Source organism: Alligator mississippiensis, chromosome 4 (assembly GCF_030867095.1).
Source record: "Alligator mississippiensis isolate rAllMis1 chromosome 4, rAllMis1, whole genome shotgun sequence".
In the NCBI taxonomy this organism is placed as follows: domain Eukaryota; kingdom Metazoa; phylum Chordata; order Crocodylia; family Alligatoridae; genus Alligator; species Alligator mississippiensis.
In genome coordinates, this window is record NC_081827.1 from 210,948,971 (window position 1) to 210,974,424 (window position 25,454).

General features: G+C 41.6%; 1 pseudogene; it reads left to right on the forward strand.

The window, feature by feature from the left end:
* LOC102577168 (dynein beta chain, ciliary-like) overlaps positions 1-25,454 on the forward strand; it is a 264,557-nt pseudogene that overhangs the window by 145,288 nt on the left and 93,815 nt on the right.

Consider the following 25,454-nt stretch of genomic DNA (forward strand, 5'->3'; position numbering starts at 1 on the left):
TTAACTTCTGTGCTACGTTTTCACTGTCTCTTTCTGTCTCAGTGGGTGTGTCTACACATAAGCATTTAATGCCCGTTAGCCCAATTTAGTGTGCATTAAGGGTGCACATCTACACATGCGTGCCCTTAATGCACATTAAAAAGGGAGATTTTAGGCTATTCAAGCCTAAATTTGATACCTGCATAAAGCAGGTATCAAATTTATGAGCAAATAGCTACATTGCAAATGTGTAGATAGCACATCTACACATAATGTGCATTAACGTGGTGTGTGTCAATGGATAGACACCGTATTAATGTACATTAGTGCATCTGCATGAGTACTAATGTGACTTATCTATTGGTGCCTAAATTTAATGTACCTTAATGCACATTAGCTCATCCGCATATAGATGTGCAGCAAAATCGCCTTAAGCAATGGCGCATTAAGTTTAGGTGTGCATAAATACATATGTAGACATGCCCTGTGAATATATAAGTACATTCTACAAGATGGAACAACAGCAACAGGAGATAGTAAATGAGTCCCTTCCCTAGAATATCCTGTAATAAGGTTGTTAACTGTTCTCCTCAACTATATGCATTCAAATCCCCTCAGAAAGAAGGGGAAATCTTGGCTGAGTGGTGTAACAATTGAAGTACTGGGTATGGAAAGGGAGAGCTGTACCATTTCTTTTTCCTAACCCCCACATTGTATTCTCTTTCTTAAAAATGCTTGAAATAGAAATGGAATAGAAATGAAAAATGTTCTGGGGTGAGAAAATAAATTGATTTGAATTAAATCAAAATTTGTGGGGTGGAAGGGGTTCTGTTTTGTAGTCAAACTGAAAAATCTAATAGTTCCACATTCCTAATTATGATGGAAATAATCAGAAGGCCAAAATATATCCACAAATGTTAGCTGATGTAATGGGGTATTGCTTGCAAATAAAGGAAATAAAAAAGGGGTGGGAGAAAAAGATAGTCTGGGAGCCCAGGGACCTAAATTGGCAGGAATTTTTAGAAAACATTAATTTGATCATTTGCCTAACATAATAAAGGAATGATGGTTTTATTTAGAGATGTAGAAGTGTAATGATTGATTATGTGGGTATTATATTTGCTGTAAGTGGGCTGAATAATCTGGATGTGAATGGATATAGAAAATGTCTCACCGAGAGTGGAATAATCCATAAGTCACTGGAGGCAGAGCACAAATACCAACACACTAACATACTGAGAAAAGGTTTAAATAATAACCAGGCAAATCTTGGAAGAGGTCCAAAGAAACAGGGAACAGAAAAAGAAACAACATGTAGAATAACAGTTTTTAGATGAGAGTGAACATGAGAAAGAGCTGCAGATGTTTGTGATTCCTTGCAAACTTTCAAATTAGAATAATTACCTAAAGTTAAGGTCAAGGTACCTGTGCATTGCTGTCTGTGAGAAATTGATTTTAAAAACTTAGAAATAGCATTTAATCTCTGTGATATTAGTTTTAAAAATTCTCTAAGACATGTTGAGATTACCAAGCAAATCTTATTATTATTGCTTATTATTTGTATAATGCTGAGACCCTGACTGATTGGCACCCATGCTACCCCAATGAAAACCATGACAGTTTATCCTTTAAAATAAAATGTAAAATGAAAATACAATAATCTCCACAGGGAAAAGAAATGAATTACCAACCAAAACCTATTTAATCTTAATTTATTCCTGATGCTCTATTTATTATGACCAGTGTAATATAAAGCTTCATACTTTGTCTTTTTGTAATTCAGACAAATGCTACTGATAACTCTTTTCTGAGAAATTAACTTTTTAGCTAATGAAGAAATAAAACCTCAGATTTGTTTCTAAGATACCTTACTTAAAGAAGTATTGGGGTAGACTGTTGTTCCCTAGATTGGGAAACAAATAACAGTGGTAATACAAGGTGTCTCTAACAGTGTTGCTTACATCATTCTGGTTAATTTCAGAACTGCCCAAGACCTTCAGATGACTTCTGGATGCAGGACTATGCTGATAAAGTCACAGCTGGAACTGAGGCTTTGTATACAACAGTCTGTATACAGCTCATTCAACTGTCATGCCATATCTAGCTGACAATGTTGTTCCAGTGCATACTGGCACTTTCCAGCATGCACTGGTATGACAGTGCATACTGGCACCTACCAGTGCATACTGGCACTGGAACCTTTTGTTCTTGCTTGGCTGCCCTTACAATCGTGCTAGGTTCGAGCTGTGCAGGAATAATCTAGTGAATTGTAGATTATACTGAGGAGAGAACCCAGAAAGAGGAAACCCCAAGAAAACAATCACACTTATTAGGAATGAGGCTAGTGGGGGAATTTTGTTGCAAAAGCAAAGGCAGTAGAAGTGTCTTTTACTGAAGATATTTTAGAGGGAACCCAAAAAATGGAAGGGTACTGGGTGTGGGAGGACCTAGGAAATGTATTTGAGGGTAAAAAAGAGCAAAAGATACAATAGGGGAAGATCTCAGAAAAAGAAAAAACTATGAGAGGTTGAAGGAGCAGCTAAGGAAGCGGGAACATGGGTATGAACTAAGGAAGAAAGATAAGAGGGCATAAAACTAGGGGAGATATGAAGCTGCTGCGAAGGGCAGTGACAGATACCACGGTGAAGAGAAATAAAATAGGAGGGAAAAAGAACAGGAGCTTTATTCTTTAAATAAGAAATAGAGGAAGAAAAACAAAGTGAGAAAACTTCGAATTCAGGCTGGCTCAGTTCTTTTTGACTGGAAAATGCATCCACCTAAAATGTGATTTTGTAATTTTCAATGATATTTTTCAATGAGTTAATGCTAAACAGATGTTTTAGTTATTTTCATATTGACATTTATGGTTTGGTTTTAAAAGCTACCCAAAATTTCAGATTCATCTTTTTTTTCTTCCATCTCTTTTTCCCATTGAATCAATAGAATGAGTAATTTCTTGGTGTTTTGTTACTTCCACCTGTTTCCTTTTACTCCTTTTCATTTTTTCCCACTTGGTAGCTTTCCAAGAATACTCCAACTTCAGGAGGAGTACAGATTGCTGGAAGAAAAGATATAATAAATTTGTCAATAGGAATTTTTTTTTCCCCAATTTGAGGCAATTATGAATGTTATATATTAACAGAATTAAGGGGGCACACATAAAATTGAAAATAAAATAAATTGAAATAATAAGTCACTTAAATGTAATTGAAGTATTTAAAATATATAATTGAAAATAAATAGAAAACTTGAAATTAAAGCCTTGAAAATTGAATTTTCCTCATGAAATTAAAAAATGGGACCCTAATTAAAAAAAAAAAAGATTTTTTTAACTACTTCTAGTCTATATTTTATTGTATTTGCAATCAGAAAAGAGGAATCTGAAGGGAAGGTCGTATTTGAACAAGGGCAATCTTTGAGCCCCACATGACCCTGAAGTGAGGGCCAGTCATAACTATGGGTATTGATAGAGATGTTCCATCCAACTATGACTTTTGAGACCTTTTATGTTTTGGTTACCTGTACTCATCATTGCACATACTCAGTCTTTCTTGTTAATTCTTGGGTCAGTGCTTATACTGGCATTTGAGGTAAAATGTGCTAGTAATGGTCTTCTCCAAGGGGATTTACTGATAAGATGAAAGAGGTTTTCATGATGAAATTCTGGATAAAAGCAAGAAAATTAACTGCCATCCTACCAAGGAGGCTGAGTCACTTTATATCAGCACCATTATTATTTTGATTGAAATGCTAAAGAAACAGTGTAAGAGCCTGTTATACATGAGTACAAGCACAATGCTGGAAAGAAAGATGGGGTGGTTGGGGTGGGGGAAGCTATTAGTGTACCAAATGTACCTACTAAACAAATATAAATAAATAAGAGGAAAGGTGAGGATTTATACTTTGTTTCCCATAACCTTGTTGCAATAAGGGAAAAGCTTAAGACAGTTTAGAAGTGTGGCTTGATGTATTTGAAAGAAATATTTGAGGAATAACAGTAAAGGCCTAATATAATAGAACTTAGATAAAAGTATAAGCAAAGAAATGTTTATTGAGGGTAATTTAAACAATCTTTTACTTATAATATGATTAATAAGAGACAAAGGCATGTTGGCTAGAGCAGGAAATGGAGAACCAGGAATCCTGGGTTTAGTTCCTGCCATTTGCTTTATTATTAATAATTATTTGCATTATAGCTGTTTCTGGAGGTTCCAAATGAGGATTTGGCTCCATTGTGGGAGGCACTGTGCAAACATATAATGACAAACAGGCCTGGCTCCAAAAAACTTACCATCTTAAGTGAACAAGCCAGGTAAATGGTGACAGGGGAAGCAGGGGTACAGACAGATTAAAGACTTTCCCAAGATCACATAATTAATCAATGACAGAAGTGAAAGGGACTTGATAACAGCCTTCCCAGATGTAAAAGCATGTTCCTTTAAGAAAGGACAGTGATCAATTGTTCTCTTTCTCCAATGGGAGGAGGACAAAAATAAATCAGATGCCTTTTGCAGGAAAGATGATTTAGGTTGGATATTAAGAAAAACTTTCAAACTACTGGAGTACAAGTAAGTACTGGAACAGATTGCTGGGGAGCTATAGAATCTTCATCACTGAAAGTTTTTAAAAACAGGTTAGAAGAATACCTGTCTAGTTTAGATATACTTGATCCTGCTCCAGTACAGTGGCTTGGTCTGGTGGTCTCTTTGAACTGTCCATATTCATGAATGTCATTAGAATCTTGATTTTTTGACTCCAGGACAAAGTCCTGCTATCTAACACTCCTTAATCAAAATACTTTGTGCCAGACTAAGACATGCTGAAAGCAATAGTTCCATACATTTCAGTATGACTGTTTGTGCAAATTACTGCTCACTAATGTCATTTGGCCATTATGTTTTCCTGTAGTAGTTTTCCCAACTGTTATATATATAAAAACATCTAGCTCACAGGATGTTCTGAAGCTTACATACATAATTCATTTTTCTAAAGTGCTTGGAGATGCTAAAGTGAGAGGTGCTAAAGTATTGCAAAATGTTTTTATCATTATTCATTAATTATTATTACTGTAAGCAGTGGATTGTGGATTATAAACAGAGCTATGAATTTTACAAAATGAACATATATTGCTAACTAGAATGCTTATGTTTGAAGGTGATATCCCTGATTTATTTAGTGATGACGAAGTTGAGAGCATCATTTCTTCTATAAAAATGGAATTACAAGGGCTCAGTCAGGCAGACTCAAGAGGAACTGTTGGCAATTTTTTATTGACAGAATTTGTCAACAGTTAAACGTGAGGAAGGTCAATAAATAAGAATGATGAGAACTCTTTTTTCTTTTTCAATCAAAAAATAACTCCTCCTGGCTGAAGTACAGGAAAATGAATTCTAATAAACACGGTGTTTGTGGTAAATGATCTTTGTTAGTAAGGAAAAATTAATGTATCAATGATTTTTTTTTCTATGCACAGAATCCCGTTATAGAATTCCTCAAAACATTAGCCTTCTAGTCCTCACATTTCCTGTAAAAGGACGAATAAAGAATTTAGAATCTGACAAGATGTTAGCTTTGATTTCAAGGAATAGTTAACAACACCATCCACAGTTTCAATGAGATAAAAAAGGGTGAGAACAATTACTGGATCAAATCCTCCAATCATATCCACAAATAACTTTATTTCATAAGTTGGCTTCATAGGACTATTCACACGAACAAAGTTATTAATGTGTTTAGGTGTTTGCAGCAGCATCTTGTATAATATTCAAAAGAGTAAGTGAAGAAATTAGAGTTCTTCAGCCTAAATTCATCATCTTAAACTTCACATCTGCTGTGGTCTTAGGACAGGTCTACACTATGTCACATAGTGCTCAGGAGTACTGCAGTCAGATTGCACCCTGAGCACCTAGTGCCACTCTGGGTGGGTCATATGCTTAAAATGTATCCTGTAGCTGATTTTTTTATGCCCGTTCAAGGTGTACCCAGTGCTGCTCTGCAGCCCTGAATCTGGAGCCTGCTCCTGAGAACAGTTCTGGGAGTGTCCAATATCATTTTAATGCCAGGTACCCAATATTTTTCCATGGCATGTGAGGAATTGTAAGATGTGTGCAGGGCATGTTTTGATGGTGACAGTTATCAGCATTAGTGACATGGTATATGAAGACATGCCCCACAAGCACGGCTGGCCCATCCTATCCTGCGGAACCTGTGGCCAAAGGGGCCCTGCAGCCAAGGGGCCCCCTGAGGCCGTGAGCACTCCAAATCAGTGCCATAGCAAGACGGGGGTGGTTGCCACCACTCTGCGTTGTCGCCACTGCCACCAGTGGCTTCATATCCAGCGGCTTTTTTGGCTGCTTGCCACCCCCCCCCATCCCTTCCCACCACTGCCGGCTTCTTCAGCTGCTTGTCACCCTCCTCCCCCCAGCACCACCACCGTTGCCGCTGGTGCTGGCTTCTTCGCATCAGGGGCCCCCAAAACTATATCTTGCAGGGGGCCCCAAAAATTGTGGGCCAGTGTGAGGTATTCTGTCTAGTCTTATGATGTATGTAACTCACTGGCTACCTGCTTAGATCTCAAATAACAAGATTATTCCCTGTTTGTCTCAGCAGTGATCTTGAATCTTCCCTGCCACATCTTGATGTTAAAGGGCTTATACTGGGAGGGTACAAATTAAGCAGCATTGGACAATGGGATACTGATTTATTTCCTTGTAGTTTCAAACGTTCTTATAAAAACGATCTGGTTGACTATAAAAGATGGAGACTCACAGCATGTGTTATTTATGATAAGGATCTCTTATTAGGTATCTATCTCTCTTTTCACATTTTTTTCTCTGGTTTCTTGATCCTGGAGATGAAGGACATGACCAAAGCCTGTTCTCCAAATTACTGAGTGACGACTTCTCCAGGGATGGTAAATATTATGTCCAATTTCTCTCTAAGCATCACAAACATAAAATCAAGTAAAATAAACAAGGATGAGCTTCAGTCCTTTGGGCTCTAAGAACCTGATTCCGTTTTTTCTCTCAAGGGGTATAAGTCCAAAAAAAAAGGTGTCTTCCCCTTTAAACACACTAAAAGACATCGAAGGTACTGTCTTTATGTTTAGTCCTTCTCCTGGGCTCTCACTCAGCCCAATCTTGTTGTGATGATTAAAAAAACAAGAATGGTTTTACTTGTTCTAGAAAGGCTCAGTCTCCTTTTCCCGGCTGACTCTGTTTTTCTAAAGTCGTGCAGGCTTCTGGATTACTCTCCTGGCTGTGATACTTCACCTGGTCTCTCCCGGCTCAGCACTGTTCTCCATCTTGCCCAGCCAGCGGACATCCAGATCCTCTTCACTGCAGCTGTCCCACTCAGCTCCTCCCACGCCCCAACGTGCTGTGCCTCCTTTCTTATTTTCATCAGGGTCTCCACTCTCTTCCCTCTCTCTCTGGGGCCACTCTACCCTCACTGAACAACTGCTCCGGAAATGCAGCTCCCTCTTTTCTTTTGCTGTCTCCTGCTGGTTTTCAGTTCCTGCCAACACCGGTTCTTTCTCCTCGTGACAGCTGGCTCTGCTCACAAGACTAGTGGGCACAAATGGAAGTGACAATTTTCACCTGATTTGTCCATAAAAAGCCATAGCCCTGACCAGACACAAGTTAATGGCTGCAAACAGCTTAAAAAATGGCTGATCAGGTGAAGGTCTGAACTCTCATTGCATGAGGGGTGAGATGAAGACATTTCAAAACAGAGCATCTTCTGTAACTTCTGTCTTCCTGCCTGCCAGCCTCTCTCTCTTTTCAGAATGGGAGTGGGGAAAGGGAGTGGAGGGAGTTTGGTTTGGGGGCTTTTCAGCCTCTGCTGGAGGGTGGGACAGGTGATTTGGAGCCCCCCCCCCCAAGGTGAGTGGGCTCCAATTCACCCATCCCACCCCCTAGTGCTGTCTGGGGAACCCCTAGGATGAGCTTCCTCACTCCCTTTCCCCGCTCCCATTCTGAAAAATTTTCAGCTTGGCAGGGAGAAGGGGCCATTGCTTGGGGAAACCTGCTGCAGGCTGGCAGCCATCAGCTAGATTCCCCTTCCCCCTAGAACCAACAGTGAACTTCTGTTTGTTCCAGGGGATTGTTGTAATTCAGAATGCTTCCTGCAAAGTGTTCTCAGTTACAGCAGGGAGCTGCACTTCTGTCTGCACCCACTATTCTAACTATACTGCTGCTTTCCAGCTCTCTTGACTATGCATGCCAGTGCTGCTATGACAGTCTTTGAAATTATACTTCTTCTACCATCTCTCAGACCTCTTAAAGGTCAACACTTAGAGGGTTACATTCTTAAAATCACTGGATTTAACTGAACAAAACATGTGGAAAAAAAGGCAATATTAAATGGAATTTGATGACCCCCTCTATTCTCTAATTATATTGGCTCTGTATTGTTGGGAAGAGAAAAATCTTGCTTTTATCAATGACGTAAACAGTTCTATTGGACTGTTTCTGTTTTTACTGGTGGCAGTGCAAATCAGGATTAAATTCATTATAGTCACATTAATTATATGAATGTTAAACCCAAGCTTACGGAACTGTGAAAACTGTAAAGCCAGACTCTCATTTTATTTGTACTATTATGGTATTGGAAACCATCCAAGCCTTTTTGGCACTACTAAGTACATGCACATTCCTGTTTTCTGTCTGTTCATCTCTCTTTTCCACAGGCTTTTAGAATAGAGCAAGCATAAAACATATTTACTTTCTTATCTTAAAATACAACAAAAGAGCTGCTACCTTGATTTTAACTGGCTTTATGTCCACCAACAAGGTTTATGTAGAAAATTAGAATCTTGGTGCGAGTCAGTGTGTGAAGGGGTTTAGGAGACTGTTCGGTGGAAATACTTAACCTATTTGTTTCAATTGTCTCAGTAGGTGTGCAGTTATAAAGTAGTAATTTAACATACTGAGTAACCTAGAATCTGAGCCAAAAACTGATTTACTTTCATTGATGGGGTTAGAGAAGATAAATATGACTGGACGAAGCTTGACAACTGAGATGTTATTGTTCATTGAAACAAATGGAACCCTTCATAATTTATTTTTCATTAGAAGTAAAGGCAGGAAGAGTAAAAGTTACTGGCTTGTTTTAGAAATGTACTATAGTTTTTTAAAGCATTTCACAATTGAAATACTTCAGGCTTTTGAGTAACATTCTCTCTTCATGATAATCTTTAATTACAGAAGGATATAAATATAGCTTGTTTCATGCAGTTCTAAGCATAACCTTTCCTCTTTCTGACATTAGAGACAGTTGTTTAAGATTATTTTAAGATTAGGCTTGTTTAGGCCTTCTTTGGAGAGTACTTGTTTATTAGTTAGTATGTCTTCCTTAAACTATGTAAGCCAGAACATAGGCCCCAACTTTTATTTTTGTTGGGGGGTAGGGGAGGGATAAGATGATGGACATGTGGAAAACTTTATCCATTTCAGGTAACAGCACCCTTCTCAAGAGGGGCCAGGCCAAGATGAGGTTTTTCCCCCTATTTAACATGATGGGGGAAAAACTTCTAATCTTGGATGCAAGTACAAGCAGGGGACAGGAGGCAACTGTATCTTGGAGCTACAGCTGCAACCTCTGTCCCTCACAGCCTCTTCTCCCTGCCTTTTCCCTTCCTCCTCTGCCTCCCATAGCCTGTGTCCCCTGCTAGCTCTCGCCCTCCTTCCTCCTCCCTCCCCTGCTGCCTACTCTCTGGCTCTGGCTCTGGCTGCAGCCCCACTCCGCCTTTGGGCACTGAGCCCATGATGACTCAAGCTCCTGCCTGGCCACTCAGCGGCAGCTCCGGCTCCGGCTCTGGCTCCAGCTCTGGCTTTGACTCCAGGGCAGGAGGGAGAGCAAGTGAGCAAACAATGGGTAGAGCAGGTGTCAGATGGTACAGGCACCATGGTCATTGGCAGGAGACAGAAGGTGCAGGCAAAGGAGGGGCATGCAGGAGTTGTGGCAATTGGTAGTGGGGGGCAGGTGGCAGGGGGTCTGCCACTGCCTGCCCCCTACTGCTGCTTGCCCTGCTGCAGTTGGTGGTGGTGGGGAGGAACAGATTTAAGATGACCTTCCAATGATTACATTTTATACATGGAAAATTATAACAAATTTATAAATTGTCCATGTATAGAATCTAATTATTCTGGGGGTGACTTAAATTCAAAATCATCTTGGATTTGGGTAGATATGGTATTTCCTGAGGTCAAAAATTAAATTGAGAGTGTAATAAAGAGAACCCTTCCTTATATTCAAGGAGAACCCTTCCTTATATTCATCAGACGTTATATGTTCCTTCCATGCCACTATTTATATTCTTCCAAGAAGGTAGGGGCTTGCTGTCCAATAAGGCTGTGAGAAACAGCATTGTTTAGTTTCAACTTCTGTTTCACCATTTTGAAGGGACAGTGTTTTGTTTCAACGTTTCATTTCATTTTGAAGCACGGTTGTTTCCTTTCATCGAAACTGTTTCAACATATTTGGCCCATAGGCTGTAATGGGGAACCACAAAACTGCCTATAACTTTCTCATTTCTTGCCTGATTCAAATGAAAGCATCAGGGAGGGTAGCCCCTGCTGAGGCCACAAATACTGTCCAGTTTCAAGCAGATAGGTGCAGGGGTTTCTGGAAAACTGCACCTCAAGCTGCTGACAAGCAAAACTCGTGACATGTCTGACTTTGTGTGTGTGTTAAGGCACGCCATCACTGGTGCTGGAACCTCTACACAACATGGTAGTGTGCCCCAATGAGGTCTCCTCCTCCCCTACAGCCTCAGTCCAGTCCACCACTTTAAATAACAACAGGTAATAATAACTTAGTAAGCATCGCAGTAGCATTAGCAGCATCTCAGGCAGCCAAACTGTCACAGAGCCTTTCTTTCCTTTCCTGTAGGAGCTTCTTCTCCAGAAGCTGCCAGAAAACTCTTCCTGCCAGCCCCAGTCCTGGGACTTAGATGTCCTCAGGGCCCTGCCTCCTTCCAGTCACCTGACCGGGAACAGGTGCTAGGGGTGTTGGTCTAAGAAAATGGCACTGGCAGACAAGGTTCTTTGGGTCAATCTGGTATCTTTTAGTAGAAAAACTCTTCGACAGGCTGAGGAAGCACCTGCAGTTGGTGTGTGTGCTGTTCCTGGATGGAAGGAATGGTAAAGAAGCCAGTGCAGGCTTCTGGCAATGAGGTTAGCAAGGTTCAGTGCTTGTTTGAATTTACAAACCACTTTTCACAGACAAGCCTATGAACTGCACTTCATCAACCTCCTAGGTACAGAAACTCATGGATTTAATATAAACATTGGATTTATGACACAACCTACCAACATCTGGCTCCCCAGGTACTTCTCCACTTTTACCTGCTATTTCCCCTGATACCTCCATTTCCATTTTCACTAACTGGCTTTTTTGCCTGCATTGCCTGCCAGCTTCTGGTTTGTTTACTATTCCTTCCATCCAGGAACAGCAAACACACAAACTACAGGTGTTTACTCAGCCTGATGAAGGGTTTTTCAACCCAAAAGCTAGCATCCCAGGAAGCTAAGCTGAGTTCACCTGAAGCCTCACAACTCCACCGCAACCAGCAAGCCTCAGGCCTGTCAAAGATGTAATGGGTCTGGGCTTTCCTCAGCCAGGACTGTGTGCATGTGTGTGGTAGCTGGAAGTTATGGTGCCTCCTATCTGCCTTTCACCAGGGAGATCCTCAGTCCTGGCATTTCCTGGGGCTGCCACGCCACTGGTAGTCCCACCAGGCCGCCTGACCCTGGCAGAGTGCAGTTTTAGTGGTCATGCCCAGGACCTGGGGCCTCCTTCCCCATAGCCTCAGCTCATACCTTCAAATTCATCCTGGCACAGGAGTTCATTAGGGACATGTTCTTCCCCTGCTGGCTGGTGATGCAGTGAGTGCCGCCTCCAGCTCTGAAAGCAAGGCATTAAATGGTTTTCAGTTTTAAAAAAATGAAAAAAGGAAATAGGTGCAGATGGAGTGAGGAGAGAGGCACTCACCTAGTGTGCACCTGGAGCTTGGGGAACCCAGCAGTGGCAGGTTTACTTTGAGGAACACCACCTGCTCCACCAAACCAGGATCCAAGGAGGTGTGGTGGAGTATCACTACATCACTATCAATCCTGAACACCCTCTCACTTGGAACACTGGTTGGTGGACAGCACAGGTGTTCCCAGGCAATCATGTTCAGATCTGGCCACATTTGGCTGCAGCTTGCCCAGTAGGCCAAGGGGGTCACACAGCAGTGGCTCCATGTCCTTGGCAAGATAGTGCTCGGGCCTTGGTGGCTGCCTATGTGCCTGATGGTGGGGTCTGGTGCCTCTGGACCCCACCATGAAAGCCATGCCCTTGGTCCACATTGACAGTGCCTGTGGTGGAGGAGGGGACTGGCTGGTGGATGGCATGCTGCACAGGACAGTGGATTCCCCTCTTCCACATCCCCCTGCCTCCACCATTCTGCCTCCCTGACTCTCTTCACAAGCACCTCCGTCCACTAATCCAGGCTTTGGCTGCTGTATATGCTCCCCTTCACCCTCAGGTCATACATGGAGGCCAGCACATGGACTGTACTGGACTGCAAGGGATCAAGCCATTTTCTGATGACCTTCTTCAGCCGCCTCACCAATGCCTGCATGTCTGGTGACAGCAGCTTGCCCCAGCCAAGAATATTGATCCCCTGGAACTTCTTCATTTGGTTCTGAAGTTCCCTCACTATAGGGATCACCTGGCTAAGGAAGGCATCACCAGCACTGAGGGTGTCAATGGCATTGAGGAAGGGCTTGAGGACCACCAATGTCTGGGAGATGGTATCCCACTTAGCTCTGTTAAGGGGGCTGCTGATCCCAATCTCCCCAAGCGAGTTCATCTCATGGATGGCCTTTTATTGCTCCACCAGCCTCTTGAGCATCACATATGTAGAGTTTCACTGAGTCTCCACATCCTGCATGATTTTGTGCTGCAGGATGTTCAGCTCTGCTTGTTTGTCCCACAGCACCTTGCCCCCCTTGGTGCTCTAGTGGAAGTAGCCTGCCACCTTCCTGCATTTGGAAGTAAGCTTGCTGCTGGTGCTGGTGCCATCACCAGCAGCCCTGTCCCCCTCCATGGCATCCCTGACAATTAGGTGCAACTTGGGTGCCACACAGTGGATGCCAACAAATTTGGCGTCACAGGCCACCTTGACCATATTGGCCCCACTGTCGGTGACCATGAACCTGTGAGTGAGCTCACCCTGCCCAATAAGCCACCCCTGCACAAAGCAGTTCATGACCCCCATGATCTCAGTTGCTGTGTGGGACTCATCCACCATCTTGGCTTGAAGGAGAGCCTACTGATGGCCTGACTGGTCACACCGGTGCCCTGTGAGGGAGAGGTATGCATGATCTCCACCCCAGCTGCTTCAGATGTCCAAAATGAAGTGTAGGGCCACCTGCAGACCTGCCTTGCACAGCTCCTCCCTCAAGTACTCCCTGCATGCCTCATACAGGGAGGGCACCACCGTACTGCCGAAGGTGGTGCATGTAGGCACTTGGTAAGATGGGGCCACAAGTGCCATGAGCCGCCTGAACCCTGGCTGTTCAACTAAGGAGAAGGGCTGGCCATCAACAGCAAGCATCTCCCCAGTGCTCTGGGTGATCTCACTCACCTTTGCAACGTGCCCCCTTTTCTGTCTGCCTTTCCCCTACTGCTCCAAGGTGGCTTGCCTCTACTTTGGGGGATGGACAGGGGCTTTGGAGCGAGAAGGAGACTTCTTTTTTGGGCATGGTCTCACTGGTGCCAGGCTGAGGAGGAGCAAGGGCAAGGGGGTGGTGCCTGCAGAGATGCATCAGCATCCCCATGGTGATCATGTGTTTTCTTCCCTTGCCCCAGCTGGTTTTGGCTCAGCAGTGCAGGCAGATAGCATATGTGGGATCATCTGCCAACTCAAAATGATCCCAGGCCAGAATACCTGCTCACTTCTGGGGTGCAGGTGCATGTGTGGATGCTGTCTTTTCCCCCTCCTCAGAAGGCAGAGGTGCAGCAGCAGGAGGAGCGGACTCAGCTGAGCCACTTGACTCCACACCCTCTACCTCAACCTCCTCCAAAGTGCCTTCTGGGGAAGGAGGCTCTAGAGAATACTTTGAGGGGTGTGGAGCACAAGCTCAGGTGATTCCCCCTCCTTCCCCAGAATTTCCCTTGCTATGGCACTCGCATCCAGATCCAGCTCCAGCTCTTCCTCTGGCACAGCATGGGAAGTGAAATGGGGCTGGAGGATACTGTCATGCTGGTGCTGCTGCTTGTTGTCATGTTGGTGGGGGGTGGGGGTGATGGCTGGTGCTCTTGGAGGAAATGCAGACTCAGGCACAGGCAGTGGCACTGCTTCCCCTCCTTGCTGCCTGTAGAACGGGAAGCCTTATACCTGCTTGTTGTAGGAAAGAGGCTGCGTCTCAGTTTGGGGGCAGAACTTATAGCTCTCCCTCTACCCCCTCTTTCGCCTCTCCCCGAAGGCTTGCCAGCTGCCTTTCCAGCATGCTTCATGGTGTGTTTCACAGTGTCTTTGCCTTGGTGTGCTGGAAAATCTGTGTGTTCTTCTATAATGTAATCTGATTTATGTAATATATGTAGATAATTGTATATGTATGTGTATTTATATAATGTATGTATGTATTTATATAAAAAATATAAATGTATGTAGCATATGTTCCCAAATAAATTCTATATTATAATATGCAATATATGCTGTGCTTCCCTGCACAGTGAATGGAATGCACACTGTGAGAGAGAGCACAGATTTCTTTTCTGGAGGAAAAGAATCAAAATAGACTAACAAAAACAAAAAGAGGATTTTGGGGGAGGAATAAATTGAAAGGAATGAATGAATATAATAATAAAATGAAAGGTAGAAAGCAAAAGGTATTGATGAATCCCACTTGTTATGACCAGGCTAGCAAGTAGGACATGATAGCTTTTGTTGTCTGATGCTGCTGAGCTGCTGCAAGACATAGCTTAGTAACTGACCACAAGGCAGAAAGCAGCTCAGTTCAAACAATGCTGCTTTTTATGCATTTTTCCATCCCTCCCCCAGAGCACTGGGATTGGAAGGGACCTCAGAGAAGGATCACAGTCACTGGCCAGCTACACAGTCAATATCAGAGCAGTCCTTCCTCCCTCTTCTCTCTCCCTTTTGAAACTTTTGAAACATTTCAACTGCCTTTGTTTCATTTAGAGGCTGTTTCAAAGCCTTTCATTTTGTTTTGATTTCGCTGTTTTGAGCTTGAAACAAGTCGAAACAGCATCAAAACAAAACAGCCGGCAAAATTTCACACAGCCCGATTGTCCAATGCTTCTGTGCATTACAGACAAATCTGAAAGTGGTCATCATTGTACATTAGGGACATGTCTACACATGTACTTCAATGTGCATTAGCCTATTTTAAGGTACATTAAAGTGTTACTAAAAGCAGTGCTATTAGGTAATACGCATTAAAACAAGCTAAATGTGCGTTAAGCATCACTTAAAAACTGTACCCTTTAGTTACTGTGCATTAAAACAGACTAAAGCACATTTTCCTAGTATCTCACAATGGAGGTACTAGATTTAATCCACATTAACTAATGCACGTGTAGATATGTCCTAGAATATCAATCACTATTGTGTTTTATATCCAGTTCTGCTAATTGATTCTGGGTTCTGTAGGGCATTTCTTCAGTTATCAAGCTCAAATTAACTGGTTGTCTGGTTTTCATTAAGATAATTCTGCAAAACAACCAAGGGCTGTATTGTGGCTTTCCTTTGCCATGTTGCTGTGCTATTTTTTCATATCACTCTGGCTTATCTTTGGGCCACATGGCATATTTCCTTTCGTGCTTCTTGCAGCTCATGAAACTGCCCTTCAGCAATGCCATAGCATGGATGCTGTATATCGTACATTGATTACTTGCTTTCATGATTCTATCATTTGATCTTGATTCTGCTCATCTGTAACCTCTATGTAATGACCTTACCCACCTCCTTTCAACCTTTCTCCGAAGAGGTGATCAATACCTGCTGTTTTGCCTTTATTCAAATGACGGATAGCTTTAGTAACTCTTTGATCTTTTTTTGGGCTCCTAGTCACCATCAGCTTCTTCAAGCACTGACCTTCAGCTCTGAACTCTTTCACATGCTTTCTGAGATGTGGTCATTTCAAAGGTTTAAAGAACACTCTGAAACATTCTTTTCTTCATGGCTGGTTTTATTAGATTTTTAACACTGCAAAAATAAAAAATAAATCATTTTTATTTTGTGTTTTAACATTTTGGAAGTTCAACAGCTACTGGTTGGAGTGCTAGGTCTAGTACTGACTGTGTACTTGTCCCAGTTCTGAGGGTCATCCAACTGTTTTCACCAGATTAGATCCCCCCCCAGCTGACTACTAAGAGCTCATGCACTTTGAAGTGGTAAAATAAAGTAAATTCTGATCAAAAGGTAGCAGGCTGGCCTCAAAGCTCCCTTCTGGTGCTACAAATGAATCTAGACAGGTGTAGCATATACAAAGTCAGAGATGGGAGAGTTTTTAGAAGGAATTTTTAATAGTCAAAACAAAGCTTCAAGATTTCTTCTTTCACTTCAAAGGGAAGATAACAATGCAAACACATCCTCTTCCTGTCACATAGCTAGGCAGAGATTCATATTGAAATGAAGGGCAAAGTTTACTTCCTCCAGCTAAAGCTGGAGACAGAGCTAAAATAGGGCCAACTGTATGAAAAAAAAGAGGCAGAAATAATTATTTTTACTTTTCAAGATAGAGTAAATGCTTCAAACCACAATCAATCTGAATGCAACTGTATCCAGCCTCCAAGAGAGAGACTTCTCTGTGTTTTGGGCTGGTAATAAAGATAGAGCTGAAATTTGTGATGAAGTAAACAAGTCTGGAAAAGGATGACTAATTTTGGATAATGACCAACAATACACCTCCAAAATGTTTGGGGATTCACTGCTTTTAAATTATTATTGTAATTGTCATTCAGATTTTTTTTAACTTCAGACAAATTTATCTATTTCTATTTATCCATTTTTATTATGTTGCTCTACCATGGGCATTGTGTATGTTGGCATCCAGCTATGCACTTGGTTGGGTGCACCATAGATTGGTCTGCGTAGTGGAATCATGACGTTTTTATGACTAGATCTTAGTCTGACCTGAACCTACAATGAAAAGACAATAACATTCAGGAAGCCAAGGCAGTGGAGCATAAATACAACTACATCCTGCTGAAACTCTGAGCACTGGTATCCTTGTCAATGGGGCCTGCTTTATTATAATATAATATATCCTTGTTATAATATACTGATCTTGAAATGACAGAGCCAACTTATTTTCTGTTAATTTTCTAATTATTTTAAATTTCTGATGGAGCACTCTTAATAGTGTGTCCTGGGTTTTGGGGTTGTTTTTATTTTTTAAATTTACTTTTAAAATATTATAATTTGTTTCATCTTCTGTTAGCATTTTTAAAAGTTTGGAGGAGGCACGGTTGGTTTGGGGTTTTTTTTCAGTAAGACAGGAACTGACTCTTCAAAGGAAATGAAGAAACTGACAAATACAGAAAGCAAACTGGGACAATAGAATATTTTTTGCAATAACTTCTTTTAATTTTAATGGATCATAAGTGTTGTTAGAAAGCTACATCAAACACTAAATTTACATAGAGAAATAGGATTTTATCCAAGCTTGACCCTCTTTGAAATATCACTAAAGCATGTATGAAAATTAAAATATGACACTTTAATTCTAGTAGTGTTGAAGTGATATTGTAGTTGTGATGGTCCAGAAAATATATGAGGGGCAAAGATTTCTGTGGGTGATATCTTTAATTAGACCAACTGTCTGGTTGGGATAGACTTAGACTAGCTTTTGAAGAATGCGTGGCATCTGAAAGTCTATCCCAACCATGCAGTTGGTTCAATAAAAGGTATCTCCCACAAAAATCCTTGCCACACTTTAATTATGAAAGATTTTATTGTCATGCTTACTATTGGTATCTGCAAGCTGTACATATTGGGATTAATTTATCCCTGATATAACTGCACAGAAATCACCAGTACAGGAAAAAAAATTGTTTTAGGTTAAATGACATATTTCCCTTGATCAGCACAAAATGGTCCATTTCTTTTTTGAGCTGAATATTTTAGTTTAAAAAGGATGTAATCTTCAAAATAAAAGGTTGTTTCAAATTAAAATATGTTTTTAAAATATAACATATTAGGTTGTGTGTGTGTGTGTGTGTGTGTGTTTTGATTTTATTTTAATTGAAGCCATTTACCAAAATCAACCTTAATTTGTAAAAGGTTTTGGTCAATCCAAATCTGCAATTTTCACCAAAAAAAAAGGTTCAGGCCAAAAATTATGCACTGCCCTAATAAATATGGTACCTCCAATATTTGACATCATTGAAGAAATCAAAGCTTGACATCCAGTATGTTTAGTGTCCTTGAAGTGGCAGTCAACATTGATTAAAACAGAATAATGCTTGATCTTTCCTTCTGGAAAACAAAGATTTTGTGGTGGTTCTGTAGAATTACTATAGTGTTGAGATGAGATTTCATGGTATTGGAGGAGTGCATAAGACAATAAAGGAAGAGGAAATAAGAGGGATAGAATAAAGAAAAGGAAGGGGAAGTGAAATATCTCACTGGGAGACCTGAGAAGCAGGAATAAGCTGCTTTTAGAGAGAGAGAGAGAGAGAGAGAGAACGCCTCAGGTGATTATTCCAGTGAATGAGTATAATACCCAGTCAAGGTTCTTTGGGTAAATCTGATATGTTTTATTAGACCAACTCAAATAGTTTGAAAAACTCTTTGAAGCTTTTGGGTACAAATACCCTTCATCAGGCTGAGAAAGCATCTGCAGTTGGTGTGGGCCCTTCTGGGTGGAATGAATAGTAAAGAAGCCAGAGGCTGGTATGCATGCAAGACAGGCAGTCAGTGAAGATGTAAATTGAGGTGTCAGTGGGTGAGAGACAGGTTGTGGGGAGGGTGGGAGGGAGAGAGGAGGGGAAAGGGAATGAATGCTGGTACAATACCCAGTAACATTACTGTAGGAATAAAAAATTGATTGGTAGCCAACATCATGTATTAGGACTGTTTCTTTTGTAGGACACTGTATTAACAGTTGCACAAAGTGTTTTGAATACTCTCCCAATGGTAGTTCTGATATACTAGAGCTGTGTAAAATGGTTTCTCTGTACCGTGAACATTTCTGAGATTTTCAAATTTTCTGTTCTGCATCAATACAAAACTGAGCTATTTCAATGTACAACATGAAAAATGGAAAGGAGAGACCCAATTACCCCAGAACAGCCAAGATCCTAGGAATTAGCCTGCTTACCTGAAATGTGGGTAACCCAGGCTCAAGTCCCTGCACTGCTTGCTTCAATCATTCAGCCTCAAAGAGCTGGGACGGTGAACCTCATGCTTCCATATTCAACATGAGTATCCACCTGCAGGCCATTGGCTGTTCAGGGCTGGGTTTCTCTTGCTGAAGTTGGTCCACTTTGCATCAATATTTAAGTTAACTGGAGCAGGAATGTGAATCTCATTTCCCATATCATAGGTGAATGCCATGACCACAGAGCAGGGGTGGGTAATTATTTGGGCTGGAGGGCCACTTAAGGAGTTTTGGTGAGCTGTTATGGGTGTAGGGGGGTGCTGACCTGGCCTCCTGGTGTGGGGAGGCCAATTAATTCTATCTTTCTGAATCTCTCTGAATTGATTTGGAGGGTTCCAATTTGATTTGGAGAGATTAAAAGGTCCTTTGATTTGATTTGGATTCAGAGATTTGGCCACTGAATCAGGCCGAATCTCTGCCGAATACAATTAGGGACCAAAGCTTCACACAGCCCTAATATTTAGTCAAGGAGCTGGAAGAGCAGCACCAAAGTACCCTGCAGGATGAGGGACTCATCTGAGAGTTAGGAAGAACCTTGGTTTCCCTCACCCCTGGTTAGTGCCTTAAGTACTAGGAGATTGAGTTAATTTCCCTGGAGTCCAATTAGATCATGTTATTATGTGCTTACATGTAAATGTATAATTATTTCAAGGATCACTGTAGTTGTAATTTTTTTAATAGCACATTGAATCCTTTGGAGGAATACTTTATAAGAACTCTAAGACTTTTATTGAGAAGTTGCACTTTGAGTAAGCACCTTGAGTCATCTTCATGTCTCCTTATTCATATCTATGACAAATCTAACCATTTTTTCAATTATCTGTGCACATTGTTCCCATTTGTGCACCCAAAATGAACAATTGAAAGTGGTGGCACTTCGAGGCTGAATGATTGTCCACTGATCTCTCTTATTGATGGTAGAAAGGATACAAATGCCAAGTATAATTCATGATACAATTCTCTAAGAGAAGAAATGTCACAGTGAGTTTTGGAATGTAGGAGAATAGTGAAAGCATGGATCTGGAGAAACAAACTGAAAGGTTTTTTGGGGGATGGAGGGTGGAATCCACAAATCATTATGCTCTTGGTCTAATGTACTTTGGAGTTTGAAACACATTTTTTTTCATAGGCACTTTCAAACAATGTGTGTTAACATTTTTATTTTATTTTATTTGTTGCTTTCCAGCTTGTCTCAAGCTTTATACCTGTAGCAGCCCTCAGGGATGAAAGAACAGGTTAGAAGTATTTAGAAAAGCTGGATGTGTACAAGTCCATGGGGCCAGATGCAGTGCATCCAAGGGTGCTGAGGGAGTTGGCTGATGTGATTACAGAGCTGCTGGTCATTATCTTTGAAACTTTGTGGCAATTGGGGGATGTCCTGGACAAGTGACAAAGGGCAAATATACTGCCCATCTCTAAGAAAGATGAAGGACCCAGGGAAGTACAGGATGGAGGATCTAAAGGAGGATCCAGGGAAGTACAGACCAGTCAGCCTCACCTCAGTTCCCTGAAAAATCATGTAGCAGGTCCTCAAGGAATCCATTTCTAAGTACTTTGAGGAGAAGAAAGTGATCAGGAACAGTCAGCATGGATTCACCATGGACAAGTCATGCCTGACCAACCTGACTGCCTTCTATAATGAAATGACTGACTAACTGTGGGAGTGGGGAAAGCAGTAGACACAATATACCTTGATTTTAGCAAGATTTTTTATATGGTTTCCCACAGCATTCTTGCAAGCAAGTTAAGGAAGTATGGGTTGGATAAATGGATTGAAAAGTGTATAGAAAGCTGGCTGGATCGTCGGGCTCAACAGGCAGTGATCAATGGCTTGATGTCTTGTTGGCAGTTGGTATCAAGTGGAGTGCCCCTGGGCCTGAATTTGTTCAATATCTTCATCAGCAGCCTGAAAGATGGGATGGAACGCACTTTCAGCAAGTTTGCGGATGACACCAAGCTGAGGGGAGTAGTCGATATGCTGGGGTAGGGCTAGGATTCAGAGTGACCTAGACAAATTGGAGGATTGTGCCCAAAGAAATCTCAGGAGGTTCAACAAGGACAAGTGCAAAGTCCTGTACTTAGGATGGAAGAATCCCATGCACTGCTACAGGCTTGGGACCAACTAGGTAAGCAGCAGCTCTGCAGAAAAGGACCTGGGGGTTACAGTGTGGGCAGTAAGCTGAATATGAGCCAGCAGTGTGCCCTTGTTGCCAAGAAGGCTAACGGCATACCGGGCTGCATTAGTAGGAGCGTTACTACCAGACCGAGGGAAATGATTCACCCCTCTATTCAGCACTGCTGAGGCTATATCTACTGTCTCCAGTTTTGGGCCCCCCTCTACAGAAGGATGTGGATAAAATGGAGAGAGTTGAGCAGATAGCAACAAAAATAGGGGGCTGGGGCACATGACTTATGAGGAGAGGCTGGGGGAACTGGGCTTATTTAGTCTGCAGAAGAGAAGATTGAGGGAATATTTAATAGCAGCCTTCAACTACCTGACGGGGGGGTTCCAAAGAGGATGGAGCTGGACTGTTCTCAGTGGTGGCAAATTACAGAACAAGATGCAATAGTCTCAAGTTGCAGCAAGAGAAGTTTAAGTTAGATATTAGGAGAAACTTTCTCACTAGGAGGGTGGTGAAGCACAGGAACAGGTTACCTAGAAAGGTAGTGGGATCTACATCCTTGGAGATTTTTAAAGCCTGGCTAAACAAAGCCCCTGCTGGAATGATCTACTTGGGGATGGTCCTGCTTTGAGCAGGACTCAGGAGGTTGTTTTGTTTTTAAACAAACATTATTTGTTTTTAAATCATGATTTTTAAGCCAGTGTCATGGTTTTTGCTGGATTGATTCATGAATTTTGAAAACTCTATTTTGAAGCACTATCTGCAGAGATACACATTTTATTCACTCTACATGTGGGGTCTGCTTGCAGGCAGAAAGTGTGTTCCAGGTGGGTTGCTGAAAGTTAAGTGCCTGAGATTCTTTACCTCTCTCTGTCAGCCCAGCTGAGGCCCTCCACTGTCTATTTAGAGGCTATTTTGAATTTAATTTTCTCTCTGCACATAACCAAGGAGCCATAGTTTTGTTTTTTCTGATAGAAATCAAAATTTTCTGGTGAGATTGAAAACTTTTCACATAAAATTTAGAATAAAAATCTAGAATTTTGCTTCAGGTTCCTGACAACTGTAATAAAAATGCCCTTGCCTCATAAATGACATATGTAAGTATACTCTGGAGACTCTACAGTTATGATAACTTGTTCATGTGTTTTTGTAAACTCTCATTTGAGTGACTTGCTACTGCACTAAAAAAAGGCCCCTACCTTTTAGGATGTAAATGCCAAGTAATAATTGGGTTAGAAAGACAAACTGCCTGAACTGAAGATGCAGCATCATCTATTTTCTTTCTCTTAATGTCTTAAATCACACCTACTTATTTCAAGTGGTCTCCAAAAAGAATACCTGCTTGTTGAATATATGACATAGATTTAGCCACCAATGCAATGAAACAGAGACATCACTGAGGATTACATGTGGAGGCCACAGCTCATGTTATTAATTAGCTGTTAATGTAACACGCGATAGTTGTGCCCTATCCATTCCTGGGGTAGAATCCAGGTGTGAATTTCAAGCTGCCTTCAGTGACTTCATGTGTCTCATTCCCCTTCTTTACATTACCATCTATAAGCAAATTGTCCTGTGAATTGCCAGAGTACTTATTCTCTCATATTGGTATTAATATAAGGTAGCCTCAAGCTCTGCAGGACCTGAAGATAGAATTCCCACTAAGGCAAAACATTGCTCAGGACCAGTGCCTGACTGCCCTCTGCTGGTGTTAGGGTTGCAGACTTGACCCAGGTCACCTGCAGTCCGTGCAAGAAACCTACCAAAAGTTTCCAGCTGGAGTGCACTTCACTAGCAACTTTGGATGACAAGAGGAAAGTTAGAAAGGCCATAAGACTCTCTGCAAATCTTGTCTTGTCACAAAACATTTCTCCTGGACCCTGTAATCAGCTGATTCCCTGACATTAGAGGAGATTTTTGCATCTATCTGAAGAGGAGGTGAAGGATGAGATGGCATCAAAATCGTGCTGTTCATGCCCGGGGATTCCCAGTTGAGCCACATATTAAGTCTGGGAGCCAACCAAGCTTCCTTCAGCTACCAGTAAATTCAGCATAGCAGAGGCTTGAACACTTACCACAGTACCAGCAGATACCCGCCACTGCCAATAGAAAGGGAACTATAGGTTCCACCAGAGCTGGGGAAAAAATGAGTAGGAAGTAGTAGAAGGGATGAAGATGTCATGATTGGGAAGAGAGAGGGGAGAGAATTCTGGGCCTTCTGCCCTTGCAGTAGGATCCGTTACTGGCTGATAGCATTAAATTCTCACCCCAACTACTGAAGTGATCCTTATGAGCAATGACCCTTGGTGCTTAGGTGGCTGGGAGTTAATGGATGCAGTTCCCTGCTCTGAGTCAGCCTGAAAAGACTATTTAAACCCAGAGCGTATTGTGAGTGTTGTAGAGTCTGGGTTAAATTCCAGCATTTTAGTCAGTATGAGGCTGCAAAGCATCATGCCTTCATAGGGAGGAACATGGAATATGAAAAATGTAGACTTCTGGGAAATGTTGCCAGTGAAATAGGTGACAGGATCACTTTTAATGGCCACTTCATAAAATAGGAAAAAAAAGATACATTCTTTGTAAAATTACACACTGGTTTTAGGGAAAGACTACCAAATCACTGAAAAAATAGCAGGTTTTAATGGAAAAAAGATGTGGAGTTCCTTACTGGAAATGGCAATATGACTACCACTGTGAGGTTCCTGTATAAGGAACTGGGTATAAGGTTTTGATCATGACAAGTTGGTTCCTACTAGGAACCAGGGCATTTATACTGGCAGGAACCAGGACATTTTACAATTAGCACCAAGCCAAAATGTCTTCTTTTCCCCCTGTGATTACTCTGAAAATGGGAAACAGGTATTTCCACACAGCATGGAAGCTGCCACAATCAAACTGTGATCCTCATAAGCCCATATTTATTATCTGTTAAGTATGGCTAAAGCATGCTAAAGTGTAATATTAAAAATATTAGACCACAAAATCATTGAAATGTTAGCATACCTAAATCTGCCATTGTAAATAGGAGCATTTGTTTCCAATTTAGAATATGAAATGAGTAAGTGACAGCTTTCTTTTTTTATAAACAATTACTTTACCCTCATAAGGGAGAATTTACTTATTCCATGTAATCTACATTTATCAATAGCGCTAACATTGTAAAAATAGAGCAATTATACTTAAATGACAGAGCTAAATATTGTGTCACTGGTATGAAGCAAATGGTATTGTTACTCATTTCTTCAAGAATAATTTGCTTCATAAAAGCTAACTTTCCAGGTTGTGAAACCCAGCAGGGTCTCTTTGTCAACAAGCTACCATTTTCAGCTAAATTAAGTAATCCTATACCTACCGTGTTTCTGTATTTAGAGTGTATGTGTGTACATATATATATATATTTCTGTTTTTAAAAGTTGTTAAGAGTTAAGACTAATAAACCATATAAAGCATGTAAGTGAGAAGTTAAGGTATTCAATAAGCTGTCTAAACATTGTTAATCATTTCCCCCTCTCCCACTCCACTCCTTTCCTTTTTCCCCTCACTTGTCCACTCTTGTCCTGGATGGCCAACACAGGTACCTTTGAACTCCAGCCATGTTTATCATAAACTTTAGGGCTGTGTGAAACGGCACTGTTCTGTTTCGACGGAACAGTGTTTTGTTTTGAGTTTCATTTTGATTCGAAACAGATGTTCCATTTCACTTTGTTGAAACAGTGAAGCGGTTTCAACGCTGTTTCAGTGTTTTGCCCATTTGCTATAATGGGGAAGCTCAAAACAGCCTCTCTCATCTGGCAGGCAGATCAGGGCCAAACCCCAGGAGGGCTGTGAGGCCTGTGCTAGTCCTCCTGGACCTGCAGGCCCCCAATCTGCCTGCCAGATGAGGGAGGGAAGCTGGTGCTGCCACCTGGGACTGGGGAAGGAACTGAGCCCAATTGCTGGGCTGAGTTGCCTT